Source organism: Homalodisca vitripennis, chromosome X, assembly GCF_021130785.1.
Source record: "Homalodisca vitripennis isolate AUS2020 chromosome X, UT_GWSS_2.1, whole genome shotgun sequence".
In the NCBI taxonomy this organism is placed as follows: Eukaryota; Metazoa; Arthropoda; class Insecta; order Hemiptera; family Cicadellidae; genus Homalodisca; species Homalodisca vitripennis.
This window is the reverse complement of record NC_060215.1, coordinates 149,790,707-149,814,458: the sequence shown is the minus strand read 5'-3', so window position 1 is coordinate 149,814,458 and position 23,752 is coordinate 149,790,707. Positions and strand designations below refer to the sequence as shown.

General features: G+C 35.8%; 1 pseudogene; it reads right to left on the bottom strand.

Moving 5' to 3' along the window:
* Positions 1-13,626: 13,626 nt before the first annotated feature.
* LOC124370007 overlaps positions 13,627-23,752 on the bottom strand; it is a 65,902-nt pseudogene continuing 55,776 nt past the window's right edge.

The window sequence follows — 23,752 nt, the reverse complement described above, 5'->3', positions numbered from 1 at the left end:
ATACACTCGCAATACATCTAATGAGCACAGACTGAGAATGGCAAATTTGGTGAATGAGTGGGTGGCTCTTGCGGGGGTGGCTCCTGCAACGACACTGATACACTCGCAATACATCTGATTAGCAGAGACTGAGAATGGCAAATGTGGTGAATGAGTGGGTGGCTCGGTCGGGAGTGGCTGGTGCAAAGGCACTGATACACTCGTAATACATCTGATGAGCACAGATTGAGAATGGCAAATGTGGTGAATGAGTGGGTGGCTCGATCGGGGGTGGCTGCTGCAAAGGCACTGATACACTCGTAATACATCTGATTAGCACAGACTGAGAATAGCTTACGTGGTGAATGAGTGGGTGACTCTTGCGAGGGTGGCTCCTGCAAAGACACTGATGTACTCAGAATCAGAAATAATTTATTTCGTTAATAACATAAAGTTACATGAAATAATTCATAGATAAAATAGTAGATAAATATAATAATAAATTAATTAAATTCAACAATCAAATAGTCAACATAGGTTATTTCACATGTTTGTGCAATCTGACAGGAATTGTCGAACAGAATACGGACATTTTTCAAGCAAAATATTTTTAAAGTTTTTTAGAAAACTTTCTGAGCTGGTTATGTATTTCAGGTGCCGAGGCAGCGCGTTATAGAGCCGTAGAGCTGAATAGTGCATGCCCTTTCAAAAATTGTCAATTTATGGATCGGGTAGACCATATTACCCCTGTGGCGAGTATTGTACTGATGATTAAAAGTGTTCTCTGCAAAAAGATGTGGGTTATTTTTGAAGAAAGTCAAAACTTCAAGTATATAGATACTTGGAAGAGTGAGGAGATTCAGTTGGTGAAAAAAAGGCTTACAGTGAGCACGATTACCCGCTGCAGACATAATGCGAACAATTATTTTTTGGAATCTAAATACCCTTAAAATTTCACTAGAAGATCCCTAAAATCTAATAGCGTATTTCAGTCTACTGTATACATAAGCATAGTAAATTTGAACGATAGTTTCTTTACCAACTGCAGGCATTAAAACTCGAAAAGCAAAGCTAATATTGAAGACAGCTTTGAGCATAGCGTATCTATATGTTTAGACCAGTTGAGCTTGTAATCAATGACAACACCAAAAAGAGAGGCAGCCTCTGATGGGTTGATACCATTTACGCTGAAACCCGCTATATCACGAAAAGTTGGTGAGAAAACCATGATTTTAGTTTTTTCTTCATTCAATAGGAGACCATTTGACTCAAACCACTTATTCAAGCTGACATACGACTGATTCATAATAATTTCGAGGCTGTGAATATCACGACAAGAAGATAGAACAGTTGTGTCATACGCATAGCAAACAATGTCTGATTTAATATTGGAAGGAAGGTCGTTTATATATATATATATATATATATATATATATATATATATATATATATATATAGAAAATAAAAAAGACCAAGTACGGAGCCTTGAGGTACTCCTGAGCTGGTCCTCAACCAACCTCTTTGAAGTTGTCCTTTTATTTGTTACAGAAACTGTCTGCTTTCTCTCAGAGAGATATGAGGAAAGGAGTGAGAGATATGAGGAAGAGTTTAAGCCATATCTTTCAAGTTTACCCAAAAGAACAGAATGGTTGACACAGTCGAAAGCCTTGGACAGATCACGGTATATCGTACCGACACACTGCGACCCATCCAAGGCTCCCAACACGGCACCAATGACATCATTGACAGCGCTAGAAGTTGAAAACCCTTTTCTGAAACTAAACTGAGATGCAGTCAAGAGAGTATTAGAGTCAAAGTAACATTGAAGTCTTGCCAGAATGATCATCTCAAACACCTTAGCAAAAGAAGAGAGCAGACTGATTGACCTGTAATTGGAAATCTCAGTTTTTTGGCCTTTTTTATGGATTGGGCGTAGGACAGACAGCTTTAGACTTTCTGGAAAAATTCCCTCAGAAAAAGATCGGTTAATTACGTGTACCAGAGGAAAAGCTATAAGATATGCGCACTTCTTAAGAACTTCAGATGTAACCCCATCCCACCCACTCGACTTCGTTTCCCAGCTTTGAAATCGAGCTTAGAACCTCAGCCATAGTGGTTGGTTCAAACAAAAAAAGAGAAGGTTTATCTAATTGTTGAAGAGCTGGGACATTTGCAACATACTCTAGAGCCGAATAAAAAGAAGCCAGCTGTGATAGTTGATTACCAGCTGAAACAAAATATTCGTTAAACTTTCTTTCTACATCAGTTAGGGTTCTGATAGCTACATCACCATCGGTGAGGATAATAGGGTTGTTTGAAGATTTTGAATTACCAAGCTCATCATTCACAACTTTCCAAGTTGCCCTACTCAGATTACTGCTTTTTTTAATGTAATCAATGTTGAAATTCTTTTTCGCCTGAAGTATTACCCTACGAAGAATAGATTTATACCTTCTAAAATAAGACAAGAAATCTGTGGAAAAATTGATCTTACTTACAACATAAAGCTCCCGTTTTCGCGCACAAGAGCTTCTTATTCATGTCGTTATCCAAGGCTTTTTCCCAGGACCTTCAAGATTTTTTGAGCGTTCAGGACAAGCATGGTTAAACAAACGAAGGAAGGTATTTAAAAATGACTTAAATGCCGTATTACAATCAGGAGCTTCAATGACATCCACCCAATTTTCATGCTGGATACAGAAATTAAGATTGTGAATGTTTTCATTATTTATCATTCGAAACTTCATTTCAATGATAAATACATCTCGTAATACATCTGATTAGCACAGACTGAGAATAGCTTATGTGGTGAATGAATGGGTGACTCTTGCGAGGGTGGCTCCTGCAACGACACTGATACACTCGCAATACATCTAATGAGCACAGACTGAGAATGGCAAATTTGGTGAATGAGTGGGTGGCTCTTGCGGGGGTGGCTCCTGCAACGACACTGATACACTCGCAACACTTCTAATGAGCACAGACTGAGAATAGCTTATGTGGTGAATGAGTGGGTGGTTCTTGCGGGGGTGGCTCCTGCAAAGGCACTGATACACTCGCAATACATCTGATTAGCACAGACTGAGAATGGCAAATGTGGTGAATGAGTGGGTGGCTCGATCGGGGGTGGCTGCTGCAAAGGCACTGATACACTCGTAATACATCTGATTAGCACAGACTGAGAATAGCTTACGTGGTGAATGAGTGGGTGGCTCGATCGGGGGTGGCTGCTGCAAAGGCACTGATACACTCGCAATACATCTGATTAGCACAGACTGAGAATGGCAAATGTGGTGAATGAGTGGGTGGCTCGATCGGGGGTGGCTGCTGCAAAGGCACTGATACACTCGTAATACATCTGATTAGCACAGACTGAGAATAGCTTATGTGGTGAATGAGTGGGTGGTTCTTGCGGGGGTGGCTCCTGCAAAGGCACTGATACACTCGCAATACATCTGATTAGCACAGACTGAGAATGGCAAATGTGGTGAATGAGTAGGTGGCTCGATCGGGGGTGGCTGCTGCAAAGGCACTGATACACTCGCAATACATCTGATTAGCACAGACTGAGAATGGCAAATGTGGTGAATGAGTGGGTGGCTCGATCGGGGGTGGCTGCTGCAAAGGCACTGATACACTCGTAATACATCTGATTAGCACAGACTGAGAATAGCTTATGTGGTGAATGAGTGGGTGGTTCTTGCGGGGGTGGCTCCTGCAAAGGCACTGATACACTCGCAATACATCTGATTAGCACAGACTGAGAATGGCAAATGTGGTGAATGAGTAGGTGGCTCGATCGGGGGTGGCTGCTGCAAAGGCACTGATACACTCGCAATACATCTGATTAGCACAGACTGAGAATGGCAAATGTGGTGAATGAGTGGGTGGCTCGATCGGGGGTGGCTGCTGCAAAGGCACTGATACACTCGCAATACATATGATTAGTATAGACTGAAATTGGCTTATGTGGTGAATGAGTGAGTGGCTCTTGCGGGGGTGGCTCCTGCAACGACACTGATACACTCGCAATATATCTGATGGGCACAGACTGAGACTGGTAAATGTGGTGAATGAGTGGGTGGCTCGATCTGGGGTGGTTGCTGCAAAGGCACTGACACTCGTAATACATCTGATTAGCACAGACTGACGTTCGTCACATTTACACACTTACACACATACCAATATACAGTATATATATATATATATATATATATATATATATATATATATATATATATATATATATATATATATATATATATATATATACACACACCAATAAATTTTTAAAAGTTATGTGCATGTCTTTCACCCAGAAATACAAATATAGTATTATACAAATAAAAGTGTACAAATTGAGAATTAATGTAACAATTTCTAACCTAACCCAGATTGATATACTATATGTCATGGAGAATTATCCTTCATATGTCTCATTAATTTACGGATTCCCTGAACAACATGTTGATCCAGAAGTCACAACTTCACATAATATTTCAATATATTCACAGGAAGATTGTTATCCACCAGCAGACAATCACCAAAACTACATCGAATCACCGACAAATTGGTTTAAATCTTTGAAAATATTCAATGAATCTTGTTGTTTAACTTAACATCTCTATATTATGTTTCATTTTAATTTCCCAATTCATGAAACTAACCCAATTACGTAATTCGACGGAAGACGCATCGAATAACTGACACTTCAAATTCTTTCAACATTTTTCGCCACATACCGTGATGACTAAAAAATTTAACTCTTTCAGTTATTTAAAACTCAAAACATATAATATTAAATTTTCGTATGCTGAACACATTTGCTTCAAAACATATGATCGTTCATAATACAAGATATATTTATAGTTATTGTCAAACAATTTTACTTGTACTGATATCTTGTTTGAGCTATTTATTTGCATTTCCAAAAGTTTTGGAAACTCGTATAATGTCTATCTAATTACCGTTCATAATTACTTGTATCATTACCGACCAATCCATGAAGTCTTAGAATCACACTTCCTTTAAATTATAATTATCGATGAGCCATCTGACTAAAATTGTTCAAAATTTTGAGTTATAGTCTTCTCTATTACCTTCCCAAACAGTAACTTTTAATAGTAATCCTTCTTTGAGGAAATGTGAGGAAAGTTTACAAACTAGGACTTTTTATTGGAGCTTCAATACACCATGGTTCGGTCTAACAGAAACAATTCTACGGCATCGCCTTCTCCTAGAACTACCAGATTCAACCAAACATATCATCCTCCTTGGATTTTACTATCCCGAAAAATCTCAGCCGTTCTTTAATCTTCGAGCTACTCTTTTCTACATCTTCACAAACTATGAGCACGTTCCTATATTAATATCCTTAATTTATCTCTTGTTTACAAATTATAACATTACTTCAGCTTTATTTAAATTTCACAATTAATTATTTTGTAAAAGCCCGATACCCACGATTCTGAGATTACATTCATATTCAATCATATAATTTTCATAATTTCTTTATAAATATTTATTGAAAAATTTAATTTCAATACATTATGTTCTCACGTGTAATTATTTCAAAAAGAGACCATCATATTTCAAGAAAATCATTTCAGGAATTCTATAAACAACGTGTATCATGATTTAACACCAAACTCGTAAATCTGGTATTTAACTTATACCACAGCCTGTCCATTGACACACCCATTGGTTAATAGAATACGGTCGCTCTTATATATTTTTCTTTTTTACAGAATGAATCGTTATATAAACTGTAAAATCGCAAAAAAAACTACCAGCCTCAGATTTCGAGTTCGCAAGATTTAGATAAATATATTACGAATTAAATCTGCAAATGAAGGTCGCCTCTATGATTTTACTTACTGTATTGTTTTGTTTTCTATTAGGACAAGAAGCTTAGAAAATGCATTTAGTCCTATAAGGACCTTTGCGCTGTTTCGGAGTAACAGGATATTTTGGATGGGTAAGGTCGGGGTAGGGGCCGCCTCCTATCGAGATTCATGAGGAAGAATTTAGGGCATTAATCTCAAGTCATATCGCCTCGGATGAAGGGGAAGCCAGATTTGAACCAGCCTCTCCAGTCAAAGCAGACACGGGGTGGCACACCCTTATGTCTAGGCTAGCAAGAACCTTTGACTCTTAATGAAGGAACCACACCAACTCCAACAGTAATCTCCCGCAGTAGGCTATAATAGATATCGAATTACCCTTGCACCCCAAAATCTCGACATTTGCGGTTAGTGATTTGCCGCTCCTGTACATCCACAAGGTTGCCTAGATTTAAGTGACACATCGGTTTTTACTATGTCCAGTGTGGACTCAACTGGAAAGGTATAAACCAGCCAGAAGTGAAGTAAAATTCTTAATACACCTTTAGGTCCGTATTCCTCCTTCTTATTTTCAGAAATATTATCTATGATGTAATTACGAGTATTATCTAATCTCAACACCTCCATTCGGATTTTTAAGAAATAAATTGACTAACAACACCACCGATGACTAACTTCCTTATTGTTACAGAAACAATACCAGATCAATATGGTTGCACGGTTGGGGGATTATGCAATCTGAGTCTAGATTTTATTCCATTGGAGTGAGATGATTCTTATCTTTACGATTTTGTAGGGCCCAATGGGTTAGTGTCATGGATGTTGAGGTCATAAATGAGTTTCGTGGGAAAATATTGTTCTAATTTTCTTTAAATAACTTCAGGTGTTCCCCAAAGCTCTGTTGTAGGCCATGTTTGTTCCTGTTAAACACGCATGTTCGGTAAAATACAATGATAACACCAATACCAGTGGTTTACTCGAACAAAGTCCACATAATCACTTGAGACCAGTGGCAAAGCCAGACTATATGTTTGCAGGTGTTAAATATCGAAGATGTTTAAGAAAGGGATATCCCTAGGAAAATTTTGGAATTTATTACTAAGAAGTGTAGTTTAAGACTAATTTTACTTTTGTAGCATTTGCATGCTTGAATAAATCATATAGGAAATAAATGTAAAATAAAAATGACCAAGTTTTCATAATTAATAAAATTTATGTTCTTAACGTATGAGTTACAAATGTTCCCTGACACCACTACAGTAGATCAAACGACCCAAACGGATTAAAAAATCTGTTCCATGTTTGGACGTAATGTGTGTTTATTCGTCTTTATAAGCGGTTTATTACTTTTATCAGAAGTCATGGTCAAGTAACTGTAACTTGTAGGTAGTTATAATTTATTCACTACCGGTAGTTTATTTATGTATTTAACCAATGGCAATGCCTTTTTAAATAATACAAATACATACAGGGAAACAACACATTTTTATCTTAAATAAAAGACTAGACAAAAATGCTAAACAAAAAACAGGAGATTCCTCACATTTATCAACCATTAATAAATCATTTGTAAAGAATCTAACAAATATTAGAGAAACGTTAATACACATACCCAATTCCACACATAATGTAGCTATGATGGGAAGAGTAGATCTAATGTGGATGTTGATTTTAGCTCCACTTACCTTCCTCTTAGTACAGCATCTGGAATCTGATGCTGTCACAGACTTGACTCCTGGAATCTGATGCTGTCACAGACTTGACTCTTGGAATCTGATGCTGTCACAGACTTGACTCCTAGAATTTGATGCTGTCACAGACGTGAATCCTGGAGTTCACCTGAAGAAATTCTAGGTAGGCGATGAAGAAGTTCAAAATTAATCTTTATATCATTACGTCTTCAGCACTAAAAGGAACGTGTATTGGAACTAAGTTTACTATTTAATTGAATTCAAAGGATGGAATTGAAAAAGTCAAATATTTTCAAATACGTGACTTTATTGTATGTTCTGAACTTTGTTTTGTTTTGTTTTTTTTTTGTACTAAACTAACTAGATGATACAATTCTTTTTGTTTTAAACTTAAAATTCATTCACACACCAAAAAAAACTAAGTATAGAGTCTGGATACCTTCCAAATTAAATGTTTTCTTGTATTAAAAATTCAACTACAAATCCTTCAGAAATACTACTCAATCTTCTTTACAAATCTAGGTCAAAGATTGTAACTACACATTAACTTTACTTTAGAGGGGTGTATATTAAAACTAAAAATTGCTAGAAAATTAAATACTTGTGAAATTGCAACAATTATTCAAATATAACAAAATTATAAAATTTTCCGAAATTCAAATTTTAAAAGGTTCAAAACTGTTATCTAAAAATCCAAGAACTAAAATATTCTTTAAATTAAAATTCCAAAAGTTAAAATTACTGCGAAGTATCCTGAAACCAAACAGTTATGTTAAACATTGACCAACATTAAAGAGGAAACTTCTTACTTTAATATCTAAAATTTTCAAAACTCTCAAATTCCCAGAAAAATATTTTAAATTTAAGTTACAATGCAAATAGTGAAATAAAATTATGGAATCAAACCGCGACTTGCAATTAATGACTGTTGCGCATGCGCGGAGCCCCATGTATAAGCAGTTTCTGAGAGATCTCCTCTTGGTGTCTCGATGTAGTTAAATTCGAATGTAAATGTTTTTAAATGAACTTCTGAAATGATTTTTGTATTCTAATTTTTTTTAATGATGAATAAGTGAGAAACACTCACCAATTGCCAATATATAGAACGCAAATTAACATTGTTGCCTTTGTCTTCTTTGGCAATGTGAGTTATTTTTATATCCTATCCAGGTTCTTCACGAAGATATGCTATTGCGGCGCAGTGAGGACTCAACTGTTAAACGTTAGGGTCACTTACACCTTATCAGCTGTAGACTATTTTTCGCCCCCCCCCCCTAGTGGAATTACAATTTGCATCGATTTTATCGACTCTAGGTTTATTGAATCGAGGGTGGATAAAAAAACTAAGCAAACTAATACTCCCGTTGCTCAATTTACATCTGCGACTGTTTTGTTATACGTGCTCAATTACATCTGCGGCTGTTTTGTTATACGTGCTCAATTGCATCTACGGCTGTTTTGTTATTCGTGCTCAATTACATCTGCAGCTGTTTTGTTGGATTGTAGGACTGTAGGTCCACGCCTAGTTTGACGAGGTTGGCTGACGTCACTTTTCTGCAGGGTAGGACAGTTAGTCCACACCGACACCTGTGGACTAACTGTCCTACTTTTCAAAACTGACCTGGCCGTGCATTAGTTTTTCTACCTGCACTTATTCTTTATTCTGGTCAGTGATGCTTCCACTACATTCGCACAGCGTACTGCTAAAGCAGCAAATATTAACAACAGTTTACTCAAGCTATCACATATGAAGTGGATTACTAATAGGGATTATATCTTAACGAATTCCATATAGCATTATATTTCTATCTGATTAATTTGGCATTGTCCTAATGAATCATAAACATCTACAGTAAGTTTGTATTAGTTATTCCTTATATTGGACCATCGTTTGTATAATACTGTATATACCAGTAGACACGTTACTTGTAGTACACGATAATTGACATTGATGGTTTTATTGTTTTATTAACATTGTTAATAGTTAAAAATAACCATTTAGTTTATATTTAATATATCATTTTTAAAGTTGTACCAAATTAAGTTAAATAGGTACGAAGACAAAATATTTTATTACCTTAAATAGTGGCTCTTGGCATATAATCCAAACAGTAAACAAAACATCTGCCTACACAGACATACTAACTTATTATACTACTATTTTATACTAACTATTATACATAATAGAGACCTTATGCCGCTAACGATACGTTGTAAATATCACTCAAACAGGAATTCGATGAACGGCTAAAAAATTTTGTCTAGTTTCATTCAAACTTCCAATTGCTATTCATCGCTATATCTCGCTGCGAAAAAATTTAACGTTATTTCAAATAGTGATCCCGGAGCGACAGGAGATAACATGTTTAATTACTAGCAGTTATAAGGACTTCGAACGCTCCAAATTCTTAAATTTATTCTTAAACCCTATTAGTTTTATTCCCCTTTAAAATAAATCGTTAACCGTTAAAAGTTTTAAAATTTGGTGTTTAGTTAATAAAAAAGCCCTAGTTAATATTGCTTTGTTTTCTCGAACAAGGTACATACAAACTTCTGAGAAGCCTACTTCTGTCAAAAGTCAAATAAACTATGCGTTTTATAACTATATAAAAGTTATATAGTACATTCCTTCGATGTCTGCATACAGTACTCATCATGCATACTCAATATTTACTAAAGTGTACAGTTAAAAGTAGACTTTTAATAAAACTTTTAGTTTTCTTATCTAAATATTTGTCTTACTTGTGCTCACCAGTGGTCGCAAACAAGTTTGAAATAAGAAGTGTTGTTATTATCAAGCTTACTCTATGCTTTCACGACTAAATGTAAGGTAATTTATGATTGTGCCACTATAAAACAATGTTTACACAGAACAATTGACTAATGTTAACAGGCTCTTATACTATTACATAAATGACTTGTTCTCTTTACCTGATTTTTCTGTGCATTCTTACGATATTTTAATCGTTGTTCTCCTAGTCGGAGCGAAAACGTATCCAATAAAGCAAAGACCACTATGATCGTTACAGACATTCTTAAGTTAGAAATGGCGTAATTAACCTGACTTTATTTTACGTATATAATTTAGTTTCATTCTTTTTGCAGCTGTCTTATGTAGTGTACTGAAAACTATTTAGCAGATATAGAGTTTAGATCTCGAAACATCCATTCAAGTGCTGCAGTGTGAGTACGACGATCCCTTGTCAACCCTTCGTCAAAAGAAACCCGTGAGTCGGACAGTGGGTCCCGTGTTCCTCAACTTCAAAAGTTATATTGTCTCGATGTGTGCTTTTCAATTTGGGGGTAAAAACTACACATGATGAAAAATTTCAATCAATGCAGATTTACGAATTTTAGAGATTTAATGTTCAAATTAGTTGGATAAAGTGCCTTTCAAGTTTTTTAAGTGCCTTTCGTCTTTATGTCTGAAAAGGTAGGGGAAAAATATTTTAGTAGTGTAAAATGAACTTTTGGTCCATTCACAATATATTATACCTCTTTTATTATTTATCAGAAACCTTATCACCCATTAAACAGTTGCAACAGTTAAAATTAATTATTAGCCCATTGTGACATTATGTGTTAAAATGTCCATTTGTGATCTCTGGGAAATGGAATGCGATACAATGCGTAGTCAAATCTTCTTCTAAAGACCTAGACTACGAATAAACATTTATTTTGAATGTACTGCTGAAAGTGGGAAATCGCTCAAAGCCAAAACTCAATTTCTTTGAGAATTTCAATTATAGTCGGAATTATGTTAGGCCGTTGAATTCTTAACCAATCCCCGTCATTATTTTGGTTCTGCCCAGTCACTAACATTACAACAGTAACATTTTAAAAACTTACAATTAATAACTTTTATAACATTTACATTATGACATTATCAGTCTATACTGACAATATTTCAATTATAATAGTTACATTTCTCTACAAAATGTAACAAAAAAAATAAACTACTTTCTATAAACTTTTAGACCTAATCGCACTTACTTCAGATCTCCCAGCGGCTCATTGTGAATTTGCCAAAAGAGTAAAACTCATTGGAAATCAAAAGGATCGAGGTCCAGTGCGAGTTGTGCTTAATAGGTTTCCCTTATTTGGTTTATTTATAATACAGTTGTTTTAAACCCAATAAGAGCTTAGACTATCTACAGCAGTAGAACAAGACTAGTAACTTATGTTTCAAAATATTCTTTTAATAACACTTTTAGGATAAAAGGAGTGCCGATGCCGCGAGGTCTTAGTCGTTGGACTTTGGGTCTAAATTAGAGATAGCGCAGGTTCAAATCCTGTCTGTGACCGTTGCACTTTTTATCAGTACCATCGACCTTGTACTGTATCGACTCTCCCCCTTATTCTGTTTGATAAGATCTTCGCACAGGCCAGTGGCCCATGAGGACGGGCAGAATAATGCTTAAAATTGGTTCGGCCTCTCAGTTTATTAAAAAAAGTCTTGAGAAATAGTGAAAATTAATTACTGTGTGTTGTTAGCGAAAGATTATAGCTGTAGGCTATCTAACGCATTGGTTCGTAACATTTATGTTACTAATTAGTACACTTAAAGCCAGTAATAAGTCAAAAATTAACTATCGAGCACAACGTAATAACAGTACCACCTCCTTTTAGATGCGTGGTAGCAGTATATACCTTCCGTAGCGGATTCCCGACAATTTAGAGTTATCTGCAATTAATTAAGCCTTGATAGACATGATTGGGTTATTTAAGATTTGGCTCTATCTATTAACTAACTAAACTATTAATTACTATTGCTGAAATATAATTCATCGCATACTTGTTCAACTGTTTAAGGTGATTTATTTGTGGCTTATTGACATTCTACTGTTCTTAATATACCTTTCTTCCAACATTTTGGGGGGTGGACACATCCTGATATCCCCCCCTTGACTACGCTACTGTTTGAGGCTTCATTATAGTAAGTAATGCGGAATCTTACTAAGTGGTTTAAAAACGGTCAGATAATTGTTCCATAGCACAGAAATTCGCATTGATGTTACCAATTTGCTTAATATATTAAAATGTTTTATTCTAATCCGTTCGTTTCTTAGAGTTGTACATAGATCCTACTTTTATTTGGAAAAAATTGAAATTGAACAGCCGTACATAAAATTGAAACCTGTTTTAAGATCCAGTACTTCGGATAATCACGTTAAACAATCTAAAATAATTATGTAACTGTAAAATTCTAGTTTTAAAAAAAGTCGGTTGATTTAATTTTTTACTATGAACCCACATTTTAATTTTAAAGGTACACCACTTTAGGTACATCGGCTTTCACGGACTTCTCTAAAACAGGTCTATCACTCGCAGCAAAATATACGGGATGTATATTTTTCTTTATGAACAAATGATTACTGGTATAATATGTTCAGACACCTTGCCTACTTCTACATAAAAACAAGACCCTGTGAGCTACGTGCAGAGCTGTAACATGAGGTCCTCCTGCGGAAGATGACAATCCCCTACAAATATGTCAAAGATATAGCGCATATATGACGTATATGACGTATGGCATATATGACGTCTGCAACAGCGTCTGATTTCAGTTCCTGCACTAAGAGGAAGATGACGATCCCTTGAAAATATGCCAAGAGGTAACGTAGCTATGGTGGGAAGGGTTGATTCAGACGTCTTCAACAGAGTCAGATTTCAAATGCTCACTAAGAGGAAGATTACAATCCCTTGCAAATACGCCGAGGTAACTTAGCTATGTTGGGAAGGGTTGATTCAGACGTCTTCAACAGAGTCAGATTTCACATGCTGCACTAAGAGGAAGATGAACTGAAGTTCCTACAATAACAAAATTCACTCAAAATTCACATACATAATGTGCTCAGTAGATTCCGCTTACTTTCATCAAAAATTATATCCATTTTCCTTGCTTTTTTCATATACCATTGCCCTGCAACGAGGCTTATTGGCCCACAGCCCATCTTTTCAGTTGCATGGTATCTGACACAATCTCACTTGCAAAGGAATAAAGGCGAGTCTTTCCTATTTATATGGAGAGCCACAACCAGACTATAACAGTTCCTGGGATTCTCCATGAAGGACATAGACACTATTGGATGCTATAAGAATAATATTAAATAGACGATGCCACAAATTATTCTTTATTAAAGGTAATGCCAAGGTTTCAAGAAATAAATTTACAAAAATTATGTTTGTACAATTCTGGTAAAAAGGTAACTCTCATAACTGTTGTAAAACTTTTGCAATACACATGTCATTATAATAATATATATATATATATATATATATATATCCGTAACAAAATAGTTGTTAGTTATATACATAAAATTAAGCCTGCAATTTACGGGGATATTTAGTTACGTTAGTAAAATTAAAGGGAAGCAAACAGTTTAGAAAATAGAATTCGTGCAGTTGACAACTTTGATGGAAGATTTTAGAAGACTTGGATATTTTTATTTCCAATAAACCTCTTACAATTATTATTTCTGCGATAAGGTGAAATTTAGGTCTAACAAAGAATATTTACGAAATGCTCTGTAGTGTGTTATTTTGATAGGGGTTTTAGCCTACTTCATATTTACTCCATACTGTGAATCTATGGGTTTTCAGTTGGCTGGGTTAGCCCTTCGTGCGGTCTAACAGGGGCAGATGATTTTGTCAGTAGGCTGGTAGTATTTCGTGCTGTCTAATGTAAGGACAGATGAAGAATGTATCAATGGTTACATGGTAGCAATAGGCATACGGTAAAGCAAATATTCTAAGTTTTCCTTGACAGTAGATCCCTTGGGGGCTCCGTGCCCTGGGCGGCCCCAAAATCCTCCCCAGGTCTCGAAGTGACGTTTGCTCTCTAATATGTCATCTGAGCGAGCTTCCTGAAAATAAAAAAAAACATACTTTTATATTAATAACAACATAGAGTCTGAAAAAAAACTACTTACTATTATTCTTAAGGATTTAGTGGGGGAGTGTGGGAATGATGTAAAGAGGTAAAGATTGGAACCGATAGCAATAATTTTGTAAATTCTAAAATTTTGGAAGCATTTCCACATTATACGACACTACTACATCGCAAATGTTCAGGTCTGGAATAGTTTTATTCATGTAATAGGCTTTGACAGTAATGTTATTTGCTTGTTACCCTGTGGAGCAGAATAATCGTATTAAATATACAACATGAAGGATAGAGAGGCCCAGGTTAGGGTTCTTATTGCATATTAATATACGATTAAAATACTTCTAATATGTGTATATTTAGCTGTTTTTAACGTTTAGATATTTATTAATGTTCTTCAAAACGTGAAACTTATTATATAAAATATAAATAATAATAATACTACGCAAGAACACTGAAGTTCACTTAAAACTTTTATTACCTGCATTTTCATTTCCTTATCGATGATCTGAGTTGAAAGCTCGTGGAGGTAGTTTCGTTCGTTTACTGCTGGTTTCCATATTGGTTTTCTGAGGACAAAAGTAATTATCATAAATAATGATCTTACATATATGTTAAGACTTTCTGTGTACTAAAAACGTAAAGTAGAAAGTGATCGATTACTTTTATGAGGAAATTCTGCAGACAAGGAGGCTTTGGAAAGTTTTTTTAGTACATGCTAATTAATTGATTAAGGTAAAACATATCGGCTGTTCGGTTTTTATTAATTATTATTATACTAGATTTTGCCATAAATTTTAAACAACTAGAAAATGATATAAATGAATGTGATGTTAGACCTGAGAATACAATCTCTTGTTGATTTTATGCGTAAATAATGGGGTCCTGGTCCTTTACGAGGCACTTCTTTTACGTTATTGTTATTGCTCCGAATTCCATAACAAAGAATGACAGGTTATCTTTAATAGTAAGATTAACTTTCAACGTTTTTCCCCCAGGTTCGGGTCATGTTTTTTTTATTTCAGTACACCGAAAATAGGAATGAAGAGCTATGAATGCTAATCTTTCCAGCGCTAGGTGCCTTAATTTTTCCAGGGTAAAGTTGGACAACACAATTAAGGGGGAAGTGTCATTGATTGAAAAAACAAAGGGCCCAAACTGGAGCTTTGGGGAACTCCTGAATTTGCGCTCTTAATTGGACAACTTAACACTCAGAATCTACTAAGTTGCACTATAAATGTTCTTTCTAAAAACAGAATTTCATTCAGCGAATGAAATCAAGAGACGGTACAAAAGCCGGAAGTTCATCCAAAATAGGGGATGGGGAGCTCGTCATACGCTCTTCGTGAGAGTCAAACTTCATGGTATCAAAGTGATCCTGCGATCAACTCCAGTATCAACCTAAACATTAAGTTAAATTTGCCGAGAGACGAAAGGTCCCCCATGAGTAGAGATAAGTTGCAACGTTCTCTGATACAGAGAACTATATTCTACCTTTTCGAATATCTAGGCATAGTTCTTATAACAGAAGATGGTATTCCAACGTTACAGGGATGGAAAGATATTCCCCATCATTAATCCCCAAAAACATAGAAGACAATATAAGAGCAGCAAAATTTTACGAAGAACAAATCGTATTTTAAATGGGTGAGCTTTCAGGATCACGCATGTAAGATTTCCCTGAACTTTTTATTTAGGCATGTTAGGGCCGTACGTTATGAAAGTCAAACAATGTTACACTTTCTACCCATATGTATTTAAATGGTATTCCCCTTCCAAAAGAATATACTTTTAAGATCCCTATCCATTTTATAAATATCGTACAAACCAATTTAAATCCACAAAGGAAGACAACGGAGTTATACCTAATATTTTTTTTCAAAGAGAAGCCGATCTCCTTTTATGCCTGATTCTGCCTGTCCTCATGGGCCACTGGCCTGTGCGAGGATCTTATCAAACAGAATAAGGGGGAGAGTGGATACAGTACAAGGTCGATGGTACTGATAAAAAGTGCAACGGTCACAGACAGGATTCGAATCTGCGCTATCTCTAACTCAGACTCAAAGTCCAACGTCTTAGACCACTCGGCCATCGGCACTCCCACATTGTTATTGCTTTAGCACCAGAGGAAAAATTACAGGAATAATTATGAATTATTCATAAGCAAAGTCTTACGTAGCACCTCCGCCGTTGGTGAGCCTTGTGACGTCAGTGCTGGACAGGTCCTTGCGCTTGTATCCAGCTCTGCGACGTGCAAGCAGTGGTACCAGTTCCACTCCACCGGTCATAACTTCCTGTGGAATAAGGTTAGTTATAAAAGAACTGGAAAAAATATTGTAAATGGTAAGGCAGAATCAGATTTCGGGATACAGGACGGAAAAAGGTCGAAGATAAGCTATAGGAGTGCGAAAATGATGGAACTAGAAATCCTATTGATCTATAAAACCCTTTTTTCATGAAAACACTAGTTTTACCTAATTCTTGCAGTCCTATCTCTTCCTCAGATGAATAACTGGCCTAACACATAATTACAATCTAAGTTAAAATAAGCAAATCATACTAGAGCGTTGTACAGGAATCGTGGTGCTATTTGTATCACTGAACGATGGTAAATGTCCGGAAACCCTGATTCCCTTCTTTAGGTTCCTCACTCAACCGATATTTGGTTACTGAAAAAACTCTTTCTGGATAGAAAGTGCAATGCATACATAAAATTTACCGTCGGTTTATTGGCCAATTTAAGATAAAAGAAAGACATATTGTTTCATTTTCTTACAAGCAGCTGTCTGGGCTTAAGATAAAGAGCCTTATAGAATCTTCCTTTTAACTTTGAACATTGAGCTCTCACACTGGATTATTGCTGCGCTCCAAATCTTAAACTGAATTCAGTAAAAACTCCAGGAATGTTACTTTATTAATTATAGAGATGAAGAGATACCGAGATGAGATCATTCGTATGGTAGGTCTTGTAACTCAGAGGATTTCGATCAGAGTAAATGGGGTGTACCCAGTGCCATGGATCTGCAGGACTGCCTTTCCTGCCCGATCTCTGACTCGAACGCTGATATCCTTCACTTGACTGAACTGGTTTTCTAATCGATAACGATAATGATGGAAGCATAAAATTAAATTTTATATCAAGACATTTGCTAGTTTTCTTCAAAAGTAACTGGACAGATCTGGTAAGTTTAGTGCAGTCATATGGGCAGACAGGCCGAGGACTAGGTCTACCATGTGAGGCAGGTTAGTGACAGAACAGCTGATTCGAATGTCTGCATTGTAGAATTACGATTGACACATGTACTTCCTGTCACATGTGTCCTGCCCACCCCCCTCTTACACCTAATTCCCTCGCTTAGTAGTTTTTTGTTCAGATCAGTTCAGTTGCTCAATGTCTGCCTTTTAGTGCGCAATAGAGGTCGAGACCTCTTGCTTATTCCAATCTGATATCTTATTCCGTAAGACATTTACCCCAATTTTGACCAACTATTTGCAGGTTTCATTTAGACATTTTTATTTTTATTTTTATTGGATATAAAATATAAGCCTCATTCAGACGTTCGAGTTAAAAATTTCCTCAGTAAAAGTTTGATTTTCTGGTATCTTACTTTTCTGTTATTGGTTGGTGTTGTGGAGTGATATACAAGATATTTAGAAATTAAAAGGATTTTTTACAATTTAAGATTAAAGGTTTCGTTATAAAATTCTTAATGTATGAGTGTGAGTTAAAACGGCTACACTCTGTTTAGTTTTTGGTGCATACAGATATAGGAATGAAACTCGGGACACCTTTCTAGAAAATAGAAGTTAACCTTTTAGTCACTGTTATAACTTTGCCCATTTCCCCAAAATGGTGATTGTGGGGGGAGGGCTCAAACTGTTTAAATGTAAAGATGGGCTTTTATATATGAAACACCCTGTATATATGAGATAGTAAAGACTTTTAAACAGTTTGTGATGTAATGTAATTTGTTTGATGTTAAAATGTTGAGCCTTGGAAGACACGTTTTTACTCAAATTCTTTGTAAGTATTAAAATTCAATCTAATTAGTTTTGTTGAAAGACGCGTAAGTAACTCATTTTAAGCTTATTTCATTTCTTGGAATAACTTTTGTTGAGGCAACTTTTATTTTGATTTGCCATTTAATTTTCAGACCAGATTTTGAATTATTTAGTTCAGTGGTATGTGGTAAGAACTAAAACCAAGATTATTAATCAATTAATTAACAACAATCCCTGCCACAGTTTCTTCGAGGAGTTTTTCCTCATTTCACCATCTGACGTGAATATCCTGGCACTTCAGGATTTACCCATACTTTCTTTTATAAGGATGCTATTTTCAAGACTTCAAGACGCTATGGTATCGTATATGTTTGTTGTATCCCTGTTGTTACCATGTCATAATCTTTTAACAATAAAATCTATACTTTTCGTCTTCATTGACTATTATCTTAAAGAAATTTACAAAATTGCAAACGAGCTCCATCTTGAAACTGTGTATCGAATGCAGTTGGTTAACCAACTCATTCCAGGAACGTATAAATTGTATTCCCATATTATGTGTGATTTGCATTAGTTTTTAAATCAGTTATCGTGATGACAAGTCCTCGTTATAATATTATATTACTCCGTATATCTTAAACACATGTCTAACACAGCGTTACTACAAAATGTAAACATTTCAGAAAATCATAAATATCACAAAGTATTTCATTTTCAAAAATTTTATTTCTTAGTACTTTTATTGGTAACTAATAAGACTCATTAGTCTTCTACGACAATCTGTAACTACTTTTACCTACATAAAAGTACAAGGAGATGCTTATTATTGAGTATTATTATTTTACTAGTTTATTATTATATTAACATCATATACCGCGGTATTTCTCAATTGATACAGCAATTTGTATTGCTCATAGTTAAAAGTAAGGCGTCAAGCACACGAATAGCGAAAATAGTGTACAGTGAATATTGTACAGTGCACGCATACTGTTGATTTGTGTATTGGTTATTTTGAATACTTGACATTATTTTCAGTTTTACGAGAAAACAGTGATGATGAAGTAACTAATATGAATTTATTTCAGGAAAATTCTTTCAGAAATTCTTATTTTATCAAATATTGAGCATCAAATATTTCAATATGGAATCTGTGACAGCGTCGGATTCTAGACGCTACGTTAATAGGCAGGGGAACTGGAGCTGAACTAACATTCTTATTGTATCGCTTAGTTTAACTTTAACTCAAGTTATCGACGGATTTAAAGTTATCGAGGCATAGTGTACATTGTGATTAATCTCAGTGTTGTTTATAACATATCGATTGTTGTTGGTAGTTAGTTATTTTCAAATCACCTAAAAAGAATTCCATTGTTGCTGGTGGTTATCTTCATACCACCCGAAAAGAATTTCATTGCTGTTGGTGGTTATCTTCATACCACCCGAAAAGAATTCCATTGTTGTTGGTGGTTATCTTCATACCACCCGAAAAGAATTCCATTGTTGGTGTTGGTTATCTTCATACCACCCGAAAAGAATTCCATTGTTGTTGGTGGTTATCTTCATACCACCCGAAAAGAATTCCATTGTTGTTGGTGGTTATCTTCATACCACCCGAAAAGAATTACATTGTTGTTGGTGGTTATATTCATACCACCAGAAAAGAATTCCATTGTTGTCGGTGGTTATCTTCATACCACTCGAAAAGAATTCCATTGTTGTCGGTGGTATCTTCATACCACCCGAAAAGAATTTCATTGTTGGTGGTGGTTATCTTCATACCACCCGAAAAGAATTCCATTGTTGTTGGTGGTTATCTTCATACCACCCGAAAAGAATTACATCGTTGTTGGTGGTTATCTTCATACCACCCGAAAAGAATTCCATTGTTGGTGGTGGTTATCTTCATACCACCAGAAAAGAATTCCATTGTTGTCGGTGGTTATCTTCATACCACCCGAAAAGAATTCCATTGTTGTCGGTGGTTATCTTCATACCACCCGAAAAGAATTCCATTGTTGTCGGTGGTTATCTTCATACCACCCGAAAAGAATTCCATTGTTGTCGGTGGTTATCTTCATACCACCCGAAAAGAATTCCATTGTTGTCGGTGGTTATCTTCATACCACCAGAAAAGAATTCCGTTGTTGTTGGTGGTTATCTTCATACCACCCGAAAAGAATTCCATTCTAATCCGCAATCACTTGGTATGAAATACTTTTTCAGATAGGCGTCGTGTCGAAACTTTTTCAGCTATTGTTAGTTCGCAATATTTGCAGCTTATGAGCCAAAATATGTTTTACCGTATATTTTACAAACTCTTCAATACGACTTCATATACCGGTTGGTTACCTCATCTAAAGAATTTCCAAGCCTTCCAAGTGCCTCTATCATATCTACATAAAAACAGATTTTGTCTAAAACCGGTGATATAGGATTGATAAATATTGAGAAGTATTGAGTATTTCACACCACATAACACCTCATACGTATGTTCGATTGCCGTATTCGTAAGATCATAAATTAAAATACAATTTGTATTTACAAGAAGGGGAGCCACATTACTATCAATTCCAATTCATCCAATTTATAATAAGTCCTTTACTGTCCAGGCTTGTCGCCTTTGGAACGCTCTCCCCGATAATATTATATGTATTGAGGACCGTGCACGCTTCGAGGCGGGGGTTTGGGGCTTGCTGCTGGGGGGCCTGTGGGGGTGACGGGTGGTGCTGCTTGTTGCGGTCATGAGGTTAATCGGTGTGTTAGAGTGATTGAATGTTTCTTGTTTCTTGCTCTTCATTTTGAATTATCTTGTATCCATGATAAAATGTAAGTTTTTCTTTTATATTTTAAGTATTCATTTAAATATACAGATTTTTGCTTTAAAATAATTTAATTTTGTATAGTTTAAGCATTTTTGTTTTTTATATTTAAAGAATAAGTTAATAATTTATCACAATTGTATTAAACTATTGTAAATCTACTGTATACAATATGAGGTTGAGTGGTAGAGAGGGCTTAGTAGCCCTAACTCCGCTTCATTAAAGGCATTTTTCATTCATTCATTTTTTTCATTCATTATTTGTAGTTGTAAATGCGTGAGGCAGACCACGCAATGTATAGCGGCTGGACCAAAATATTCTGAAAAAATAATTTTAACTCCCAAAAATACTCCAAAATGCCACTTTGGGATGGGGTAAACGTAATTGTTCAAAGATTTTCAAATGCAAAGGTAGTTCAAGCTATACCTTATTTTAAAGTTCTCTCTCTATTCAATGATCATTTTGAAAAAAAGAATTAATTCATTTCGTTTCTGGTATACAGGATGGTTTGTAAATGCTAGTGTGGTACCGAGCGCCCCGATGCTGATTCTTCCACACCAATGGTTTATATTTTTATTATAATTTTATTAATTTCGTACGAAATGTGTGAAAGTAAAATCATAAAAATTAAATTAAAATTTGCTTCGTTAGAGGCGAAGTTAGGAAAAAGTCCTAAGTTAAAGTGAAGTCCTCTCTTCCATTTAACCTGTAATTTTATTCATCTTTAACCCTTTAGCTGACGTCAGAACTCGCCATCAAGTAACCAAATAGTTGATACCAAATAAGGCTCCATCCATTTATGACTGGGTTGCGAGCACTTGAAGTTCACTAGATAAATAGTCCGGGTAAACTTTGGAGACAAAAATAAAACGCAGTTTACAAAGGTTTTATTCCATAACATAGTAAACTTAGTTAAGCTATTTCCTATAAATTCTTTTCAAGGACAGTGACTCTGATGAAAACTCATAATATTTTTATTTTCCAAATGAAAGCTCATTTGGAAAATCGTGGAAGATGGGTCGAGTTGCAATGACTGAGATGATCTTAATATTGTAGCAGTCAATTTTTACAACATACTCCTCTGTCGTTTTAACGTGGCTGATGCGTGTTATTTGTTGCGTCGGGAGAATTTTAAAATGTTTAGTGGTTGTACTAAGAAATTCAACCTCTAAGATCACACTGAATGGTCAATAAAAATCCAGTAATACAATTTGAAATTTATAGCCGGGATTAATAACTACAGGACCAAGTTAGTGATCCGCGACACTAAACTTCGACGTCTGGAAGAGGATAAATCGACTACTCACCTCAGGTGGGTGAATCTCCCTCCGCTTCAGAGAGTCTTGGGAGGGCGGTCCCATCAACATGGGATATTTGGGTGACTGATTCCGCCTCTCGTCTTGAACCACGTGTTGGTACTACTCCATTCTCTGGAATGCTGGTTCCCCTGTCCAGCCCTAGAGCGGTGTGGATTTCCCAAATAGAAACACAATTTTAGTACTTGGAATTGACTGTTCTTGTAAATGGGCGAGCCAGTAAGAAATTGTGACTATACTGACAAGATCATCCTACTGTGAAGGAAACAGGATTTTCCGGACATTTTCCATCGTTCAGTGAAACAAAATCAGTAACACTACGTTTCGAGATCTGCAACCTGATCTCTTCTTCAGGTAATAAATAAATAACCTAATACATAATTACAAACTAGGTTAAAATAATTATTGGGTATTAATAACGTATTAGCTTAGTTATTTACCTGAAGAAGCGATCAGATTGCAGATCTCGAAACGTAGTGTTACTGATTTTTTGTTTCACTGAACGATGGCAAATGTCCGGAAAATCCTGTTTTCTTCACAATCCTTCCATCGTCAAAAATGAACTTCAAATAAAGAATTGATTCATCCTATTGATGTACAGACTTGTGCTACGTGTGCAGCGACCAACACGTGTGTTGTTTACTAGCCTTGAAATGTATGTCAACCAGACACACAGTCGTATTTGGTAATTCCACGTTCACCATATTTTAAAGATATTCCACATTTATTTTCAATAAACTATTTTATCAATCGCATTTTGTGTCATCCGGGGCCATGAACCCAACTCCAACATAGTTTCATAATTTTTTTTCAAAAACTACGCATTTTATATAAAAATTCAGTTTATAGTTATAATCGATTTCAGATTAATTGTGGAGGGGGTTGGGGCCCAAGGTTGCAGTCATGGCCGCCACTACGGTGAGCAGGAAACGACACTGCTGCGACCTAGCGGTAAGTTTGCGTTACCAACGTTGTGATAACCTTAACTTACAAATACGATGCAATTTTCAATACGGACAGTTGCCATATCGTATTGGAATAGTCAGGCGTGTGTTTGCTTGGTTCAGCTGTTAGCTTGCTATAATCGCAGAACTGTATGCACTAGGCAAGGGCATTGTCTATAGTAATGACTAATTTAAGCATAATACAGGGTGGCGCATATGTCAGTTTCCCCATAAATTCGGATATTTTGTTTCGATAGGTCGGTAACAATGTT